General features: G+C 35.3%; 1 long non-coding RNA gene across 1 annotated transcript; it reads left to right on the plus strand.

Annotated features, from left to right (window-relative positions):
- The first annotated feature begins 3364 nt into the window (after positions 1–3364).
- Positions 3365–8826, plus strand: LOC136374333 (uncharacterized). Its single transcript, XR_010745880.1, has 3 exons — positions 3365–3434; positions 8100–8181; positions 8594–8826. It is a non-coding gene; the product is annotated as an uncharacterized lncRNA (long non-coding RNA).
- The last annotated feature ends 362 nt before the right edge of the window (positions 8827–9188 follow it).

The following is a 9188-nucleotide window of genomic DNA, read 5'->3' on the forward strand; positions in this document are numbered from 1 at the left end:
TGAGATTATCTTCTGAGCTATGGATGTGGCATAAGGAGAAGGAAAAGTACCAATCAGACGTTCATTACTGGAACATGGTTGCACTATGCACAGGATGAGTCTTGGAAAATACAGTAAGTGATCACATCCTTAAGCTTGCCTTATTTAAAAATATGCACAAGTGAATTAAATGTCACGTGGGCCAGAAGTTCTCCCGTGTTTGCAAAGTCTATCATGTTTTATTTTGGAATGTTCATAATAAGGAAGATTTTCCATGTAATCACATTTATTTTTACCTGTGGTAGCCTGACAGAACTCTGCTCATGACTTCTAAATCCTAACATACCAGACAATGTATGTGAAAGACAGAGAGATTTTGCCCTCCCCAACAAATATATTTCATTCTTAGCATAGAGAAAAAAAGATTAATATGCAAAGTGAAAACACATAACTTACCTTTCATAAATTGAAAGCATGGTTTTAGCCCTGAGTCACATTTGGATCTGCATGTACCAAAGCCAAAAAGGAGACAAAGAATGAGACAAAAAAGCAAAATTGAAAAGATAGAACACAAATACTGACTCATGAAAGAAAGCAATAGAATTGTTTTGGAAATTTGAATGTTCAAGATAGACAAGCCCCCGGGCAGAGCTGACTTGCATAATGGAACCTTACTGAATTTGGCAGATACAGAAAACAAGTGTGACAGTCCTACACCTAAGAGTTTTACCAGACTGAATCATTCCTCAGCAGTCACTCTGGCATACTGAACTAGGCACGAACAAGTGTTCCTCCAGCCTCCAGTGAGCATGTTTCACTTATTAGCCAGCATTTCTGTCACCCAGGCATGGAAATGAACATTACTGATTTTGGCAAGTGAGGATCCTCTGTGGGTTTCTTTCCAGACCTCTCAAAAATATATGTTGGCAATATAAGAAGATCAAAGGAAGACAATATCTATCTTGCCAAAGACAGTCATTTAGTGAAATCTAATTTGAAGAAATTCTTTACTTTAGAACTGACAGTTTTTGATCACGTCATGGAATATTTTTATTCTGATTGAAAATATTTTTGTGCATCTTCTTCATTAATTGTGTCCATGTGGTGTGAATGACTTTTGAGCTCTTTCCTTCTTTTATTCTTGTATTTAGTAATATGTTTTTAGCTACTTTTTGCAAGGTAATTTAGGACCCTGGCGATTTTATTCTATTAATTTCTTAAATAAAGAAAGTTATGAGCTCAAAAGTAGATTGTAATTTTAAATCATATGGTCTGTAGCTTTTCAGATTAAAACAGTGATAAAGATAGGCAAATTAAACAGATATTTGTCCCTCAATTTTCTGCTCTTTAAGTCACACTATAACTGTCAGAGTTTTTAGAAATTTTGTGACACTGCATCTAAGAAAAAGCCACACCATTAATATTAACAATGGAGTAAATTTTCTAAGGGCTTGGCACATCTCATAATGATAGCAGATTCTTTTTCTGGGAATAAACTACAGAACAGAGATCAGGAGGTTCTTCGGCAGAGTAAATATATTTTCCCTTCAGCTATGTAGTTTTCACATGTATTTGTAAATTTAATCTCTTGATGAAGTACTTCAGAATAGTCTTAGTATATCTATAGGTTGATTATCATTATAGCATTAAGGGAATCATGATGCTGTCAAGGCCTAACCTGAGAGATAACCTTGGAAATTTCAGTGTGGCTTCACTAACTTAAGAGCAATTTATATGGCATATGATTCTGCTATCTAGGTTATGAACATTTCAAGCCTATTTATAATACGTAGTTTATCACTCTTACTCTGTACTACTGTACTGAGCTTTTTAAGTCTAATGAGTTTTGAAATATTTATTTCATTCTTATGTCCACGTGCCCAATATTCTTATATGCACAACAGATGAAACTGAAACTTTCAGTAAACCTCTACCAAACTTCTGTTTATATATGCCATTGCAAAATGCCACAGTATAAATAACAAATATACCAATATAATCAGCAAGACTATTTTTCCTACTTCTGCCTGGTCTTTCTCACATTTAACAAACAACTGGAGCTGCCAAATGCTAATCTTGACATTTCACTTTTCTGTTTTCACCCTGGTAGATTTTAAATCTCAGTAGTGATGTTCTGAACTCTGGTCCCAGGGCACCAACCACTACTACGTGCCGAAAGCCCAAAGCATTAAGTTCTGGCAGGAACTCAGTGCTAAGCCGTTTATGAGGTGGGATGAAAGCAGCAGCACAGGCTTTGTGCCTACTAGGGAGATCTGACCAATTGCTTTTCTTTTGTACTACATGAGTACATGAATGGCATAATGAAGCATTTTTTAAAAGAAGCAATTGAAAGCTGTTTAGAGAAGATGTCGGCTTTTGTTTTGCTTTGGTTTTACAGACAAAACACAAAGCCTACAGAGTTCTCTGACACTGTCTGTCATTTAAGCCATGAGCTAGAAAGAAAACATTCAACACTGACATCTCTCAGAACCATTTCATTTTAATGGCAATGATGTAAAAAAAATCAAATCAAAAAAGAATATTGAAAATAATTGAAAATGCTACAAGTCCCTATTTTCATTGTTTATGACACCTGAAATTCAGGTGAAATGCTCTTCAGAGCTTTTTATTCATTCTTTACTCTCAAACAGAAACCAAGAACTGCTAAGGGCTAGGTTTAATTGTGTTAGTATAGAAACTTTTTGTCCCTTCACAGAAACTTTTTGCCACTTCATACAGCCTGAGGTATGAAACCTTAAGTCACTTACAGTGAGACAGTAAACCTGATACATAACTTATGGCAGACCCTGGAACGTGCCAAGAGGAATCTGAAGACTAACTAAAATATCCTGAGTCACAGCCAGCAGAATCCGACTTGAAATACCTTTATTTAGATGTTAATGTTGAAGTAGCTGAAGTAGGTCTGAGGAGCAAGATTAATTTGAAATTAAGAGCTCTGCATTTAGGAGTTTGTGTAGGTGAACATGAGCTAAGCATGGACATCTAATCGGTGAAATTGATAAAGCCTGGAGAGGGACTTTTGCATACAGATTGCATGGCCTTCAACTGCTGATCCAGAAAGTTACAAGCCTACCATGGACCTGCCTGGTAGTTGCCCTGTAGAAAGTAGAAAGATAGAAACTTCCACAGATACTGAAGGGTTTCATCTGCAGCCTTGGAAGAAGCCTGGATTGATGTAAAAATAAAAGTACACAGACATTAAGCAGAAAAATTATAAACTTATATTTCTATAGTTGTAAGTAAGAATGTTCCTTAAGTAAGTAAGAAACTGTATTGGGTAAGATAATGAAGAATTTTATAGTGTAGTAATGTAATTTCAAAATACATAAACCACAAAACTCAGCTTAGATTTAACCTTCTTCTTAGATGCAAACAGCTGAGGAGAATGGACTTGCTGAAGAAGAGCTTTTATCTGGAGAAGTCTCCTCAAGCAAGTAAGTGTAAAGTCTTCAAATAAGTTACATAAAATTCAAGCTACTCTTTTATTTATTTAATTATTTATTTTAATATTTACCAATCAAAGTTATCAGAAAATTAGGTTGTATATTTTTTTAATGCTGGTGCTCTTCTTTAAACCTCATTACTTGCAACAACCTTGTCTGCCTCAATGTCTTAATGATTTTAAGTAATGTTTAAAAATGTGTATATGTCAGAGCAAATTTTAAAACAAATACTGAAGAAATGGATCTGGGTGAGGACTCTTGGATCAATGAGTGTCATTAGTAGGTGTCCATCACATCAAAAATCATTTTGTACAGCTTCTACCTACTATTCTTTTTCAGCCAATTTTTTTTCTTTATGAATGTGTGTGTGTGGGGGGGGGGGGAGGGGTGTGTTTTATCTCTATGAAATATTTTAGGATTACAAATTCAGAACAAGCTATTTGACATAGTGCTGATAATGTGGATAAGCTCTGGAAGACGAGGGATTTCAGCACAGGAAAAGTTAGAATTCTCTGACTGGAAAGAAATATAGTTTGGGAAACAAGGAATGTTGTTATGATATGACAAAACTCCAATGACATCTGGATCTGGGAGCAAGGTGAAAGAATTGGCATTGCCACCAGTCACCTCACTTCAAGGAATGGGCTTTTCCCCCCAAACAGGGCTGACATTCTTAGCTCCTTAGCATCTCCTTTTTCTTTGCTGAAATTAGAGTGATGATATTTTTGGGGAAATGTTATGCTTCCATGTAAAAACTGTTTGCTAACCTCTGATGGACTCTACAAGTAATACAAAGTAGACTCCCCATGCATCTGCCATAACTACCCTTTCTTACACCTCTTTCAGCTTGAGCTTATTCTTTCAAGAAAATGCATAAGGAAAACAGCCCAGGCTACTGCAGACAGCATTGACACCTTTTTATTTTGTATCGAAGAATACCACAACAGACATACCTAAGGACTGCACGTTTTTCTTGGCCACATCATCTTTGCAGCTCATAGTTCCCTCACATGAAATTGAACTCACACAGATATATCTAAGTAGGCAACATAGGGTTCTGTTCTGGTCAATTTACAGAAACAGGCCTTAAGGGATCACTAATCTTACCAAATTTCTATTTCAGAGGGAAACGGACTACGCCATAAAAGTGCTGCCTATTTCTCTCAGTTGATCATAATGGTATATATCTGTCTTTGGTCAAATGAGTTTCTTTTCTTGCAATCAGTGATTAGGTCTTTCCTATCTCTGTCATATTTAGTGAATAAGCTCTAGGAAAAATTCTCCTTAGACATCTTTAGTCTGTGTGATTAAATTTTATCTGATTTTTTTTCCCTTCAGTTCTCAGTGTCACTTTGTTCTCCCTTTATGATATCCCTATTCAAAGCCTTTGAACTAAATCTTTCCTGTGTATGTCTGTTCATTTTGGAGATTGTCAGGTAATTGTCCACTAATAAAGGTGGAAGTCAGTATTCCCCACCACAAATGTAGTCTGAAGTCCTGTCTCATTTCCAACATATCCATGGACCAGCTTTGAAAATTAAAAGCTGTATTCAAGTCAAATGACTAAACATATTGAACATCCCCAACTAAAGCTTTTATATCCAGGAAAATAATTCTGACACTGACTGAAAATTCTCTTTCAAAATGTTTACCTTTTTAAACAAAATTAATTTTTGCACTTTTTATTCTGAAAATTATGTTTTGGATAATTTCTTTTTCCCTACATCTACTTTTATGTACTACTTCAGTTTTCAAAAATACAAATGTGCTGTGCATCACTGATCACACAATCATTCACCACAGTCCCAGAAAAATTAAAAAAATAAATATAACACACCCAAAAATAATTCTTATCTTTATGAGAGTTGTTTTTATCTTGGCAATGATCTTAGAAACAAAAGTTGCACTTGTCAGAAATTATGTTTCAAGACTCTGGAGAACAATAATATTTCATTAAATTTGAACTTTTATGGAGAAGAAAAGTCTACTGGAAAATATCCATATAGGAATAAAAGTAAATAAATAAAGTAAACTGGAGAATGCAGTTTTGTGGCAAATCTTTTTTTTTTTTTTCTTATATATAAAATATTATAGATTTTAACCATTGGGACCTTATATTTGGGCATCTTTCAGAAGTATAGTTGTACATTATATCCTTGCACATCCAGTGACAATAGATTGAGTATTTACATTATCTCAGATTTAATGGAGTGTCCTTTAGTCAGTAAAACATTTAGATTTGTATCACCTATCTTTAAACAAGAAATTATTTCAAAAGTCTTGAATAAATGCATTAGTTTTTTTCCTGTAGCAGGAACATTATGCTCAGTATTTTGCAAAACTGAACCCTGAATTGATTATAAAATCTTTCTGCAACATTTCTTTTTTTCCCTTGAATTTATTTTGCAAATAAAACACAGGATAAACATTATTTAACCTGAGTTTGATAAGACAACACCCTAAAATCACAGAAAGCAGCTACACTGTTAATGTGTAGCAAATCTTTTTATTATTTACTGAAAAAAATGTAGACAAAGTTGTGACACCTGTTCTCATATTATATTGTTTGTGCTTCTTACATCTGAAAATTATAAAAGTTAGCCATAAACTAGAATCTAGAATGCATTTTAAAACCAAACTTTAAACTCGATTTGCTTTTTTTTTTTTTTTTTTAATGCTAGAAGTACTGTATTGAAAAAATGTGCAAATATCTTAAAAATAAAAAGGCCTAAATATTGTTCCTATGGAAGTTCAAAGGCATAGACTAAGTTCAGCCATTTCAACTGGTCTGGATCACGTTCATGAGCTACACTGATTTATCCTTCCACTGGCCCTTCTAGGAAAGTACCTTTTTTTTCCCTTTTGCCCTCTGTCTTCTATATTTCATTTCATGTGTCTATCGAGGCTATGAAAGATAAAGCTATCTGCTTTCTCCTGTAGTAAAGAACTATATGGAATCAGTTCACCTGTCTGTCACTCCTCATTAAATTCTTACCCTCTTCATTCACATTCTGATCTTTGCAAATGAACATTTGCTTAATAAATGTTCCCAAGACTAACAGTGCAGAGTGAAAATCCCACACAGCAGTAAATTATTAACTCAGTCACAGGGGGAGTGCCATATATGACTTTTCAGAATGAGTTATTATGTGGATCATCATGTAATTATGAATTTTTCAAGCCATGATAGAGGAAAATTGAATATTTAATATTTTATAGACATATTCTGCACTGAGGACATCTTTCAAAATTTTATGATAATTTTTGGAGTGAGCAAAGAGCAGAACAAAAGTTACAAAATAATTACAAAGTGGAATGTTTAATCACCATGGACATTGTTGGCTATTTTTCAAATTGCATAGTATAATCAAGGTCATGAACTTTTTATCACGATGAATTCGAACGGAAAAAAATATATGCATTAAATTTGATCTACAAGTATGTTTTGATTGTTTAAGAAATGAGAATATGAGGCTTCTCGCTTTATTGTATGATGGGTGGAACGATGTAAATATTCATGACTATTCAAACGCTCCTGATCATTCATGGCTTGCCCCTACATGGGACATTTAGAAATCCAGAAAGATGAACATAAAGCTGTGCTGCTTGCTCCAGGAATGCTTGCAAGGAGCAGGGAGCACGAGGAGGAGCAGCACAGGTGCCTCAGCACCATCATTCCATACAGCTTTAAACATCCTGAGGTATTCACAGCATCTGCATGAGCCTGAGAGAGACAACACAAGGTCTGTGGGAGACCAGAGCCCTGCTGAAGCTGCAGCTGGATACCAGGCAGGATATCCTCAGGCATTTAAATGGTATTAGGTACCTCTGTTTAGGCTTTTGAATTATTCCCTAGGAAGCTGAAACCAAGTGAGTTTTAAGCGGCACTAAATACCCACAATATGTGAAACAGACTTGAGCTGTGAATTGAAAGTGCAAGAATCACTAAGGAGATGAAAATATTTATTTTGTGTTCTGATGAAGAAGAAACTGAACAGAAAAGTCATGTTTCTAAAGCAGTGCTTCCACAGGAAGAGTAAAAGTCTATCAGGGACTTGGTAGTAAGCCAAATCAGAAACTGTTTGATGGTTATCAACTTGTTAATTCAACTTAGCACAAATCTGTGACCAAAAAAACCCAACCCAAACCCCAAATAATTAGTGCTCTTTTCCTTAACAGTAATTTACCTTCTCAGAAAACCTAATGAAATGCAAGGCAAGGGGAGTTTAAGGGACTAAGGAATCATAGAGCAAAACAAAGTGTCTATATAGTAAGTACACATTACTCTGGAAATCTGATCTCACATATATATACAAATTTCTTAATTTATTTAATTTGTTTAAATAATTTACTGCACAGCCATTACTGAAAAGTATCTTGATCCCACACATAAAATAATTCACAGTTAAAACACAACTTGTGTCAACTATTCCAGATGACAAAGTGTCAGTCTGACTTCATTTGCCCACAGGGGTACATGATGGAAATCAAAAGGTTTGGACTAGAATGACCCTACACTGGCAGTGTGCTCAAGCCTTAGTCACAAAAGGCATATTAAATAACACATCAGAGAAGGGTACCAGTAGCCACCATCCAGATGCAGGGAGAGTCCAAACCACCCAATCCTGAGAAGAAATATTTTGCTTCCTTTTACAGAGAAATGCCACACTGCCTTGATTCATGACTGCCTGCTTCAGGACAAAATTGCTTCATGTCTTTGCAAAGTGACTGGATGAAGGTGAGTCCAGCAAAGCGGTGGTCTGAAAAGAGCTACTCAAATAGTTTAGTGCAATATATCTTCATAACATCGCACATATCTCACTTGGGTTGTGTACAGATCTGTATAAACATGGATACACTCTTTAGAATATAATTTTCAATATGACATACTGTTGAACTGCTACTTGGCCATTGCTGTGTTCCTTACTCCAAGGACATCTCAATGCCCTTCAGAATGAGATGCTTCTAAAGTTTGAATAATTTTTTTATTTTAGAAAAAAGTAAAATGTTTGTATGTGTAGGTGAAAAAGAAAACACTTTTCTGTTACGGTACAAATAAACCTAGACTTTATAAAATGCTAGGACCCAAGTACTGAATGTCAAGTGCATGATTACACCATACAATAAGATTTTTTTTCTTTTGCTTGCAGGAACACCATTGATAAACGATCTGGCTTAAATCTGAGGATGATGGCGATAACAACAAACAATCTCAGTCCTGGTAATTACAGTTTTTCTACCTGTGGTTACAGTGGCAGTTTCAAATATGGGTCATCCTTTTAGTTCTTTCAAGTTTCAATTAGTTGTTTGGGTCACTACATGAAGGAATTGTTCTCTCCAAAAACAACAGGGCATCAGAGACAAACTAAAAGTGTTAAGGACTTGGAAAGGAATGACAAGTAGAAGTGAGATTTCTTTTAGCACACTTCTAATGTGTGTACTCGCTTAATGTTTACCAAAGAAATTTTTCCATAGCTTTGCTCACAAAATAAAGTAACTGATACTGGGGTTAGAAAAGCACGTTATTTATCTACTAGCCAGGATTTTCCTGCCTGTCCCAGTGATGTTATTTAGACATTTCTATCTTCATATTGCTCTACAAAATAAATGTCTTGGCATTCACCCTTGCAATTTCTTTGCAGAAGTTCAAGTTTTCTCACTGTCAGTAATCTATGACCCTGCTAGTCCTGGTGTGGACATTTGGTAGGGCACATTGGCACCCTGCCCTGTACATGAATGTCACAG

Source organism: Sylvia atricapilla, chromosome 2 (genome assembly GCF_009819655.1).
Source record: "Sylvia atricapilla isolate bSylAtr1 chromosome 2, bSylAtr1.pri, whole genome shotgun sequence".
Classification (NCBI taxonomy): domain Eukaryota; kingdom Metazoa; phylum Chordata; class Aves; order Passeriformes; family Sylviidae; genus Sylvia; species Sylvia atricapilla.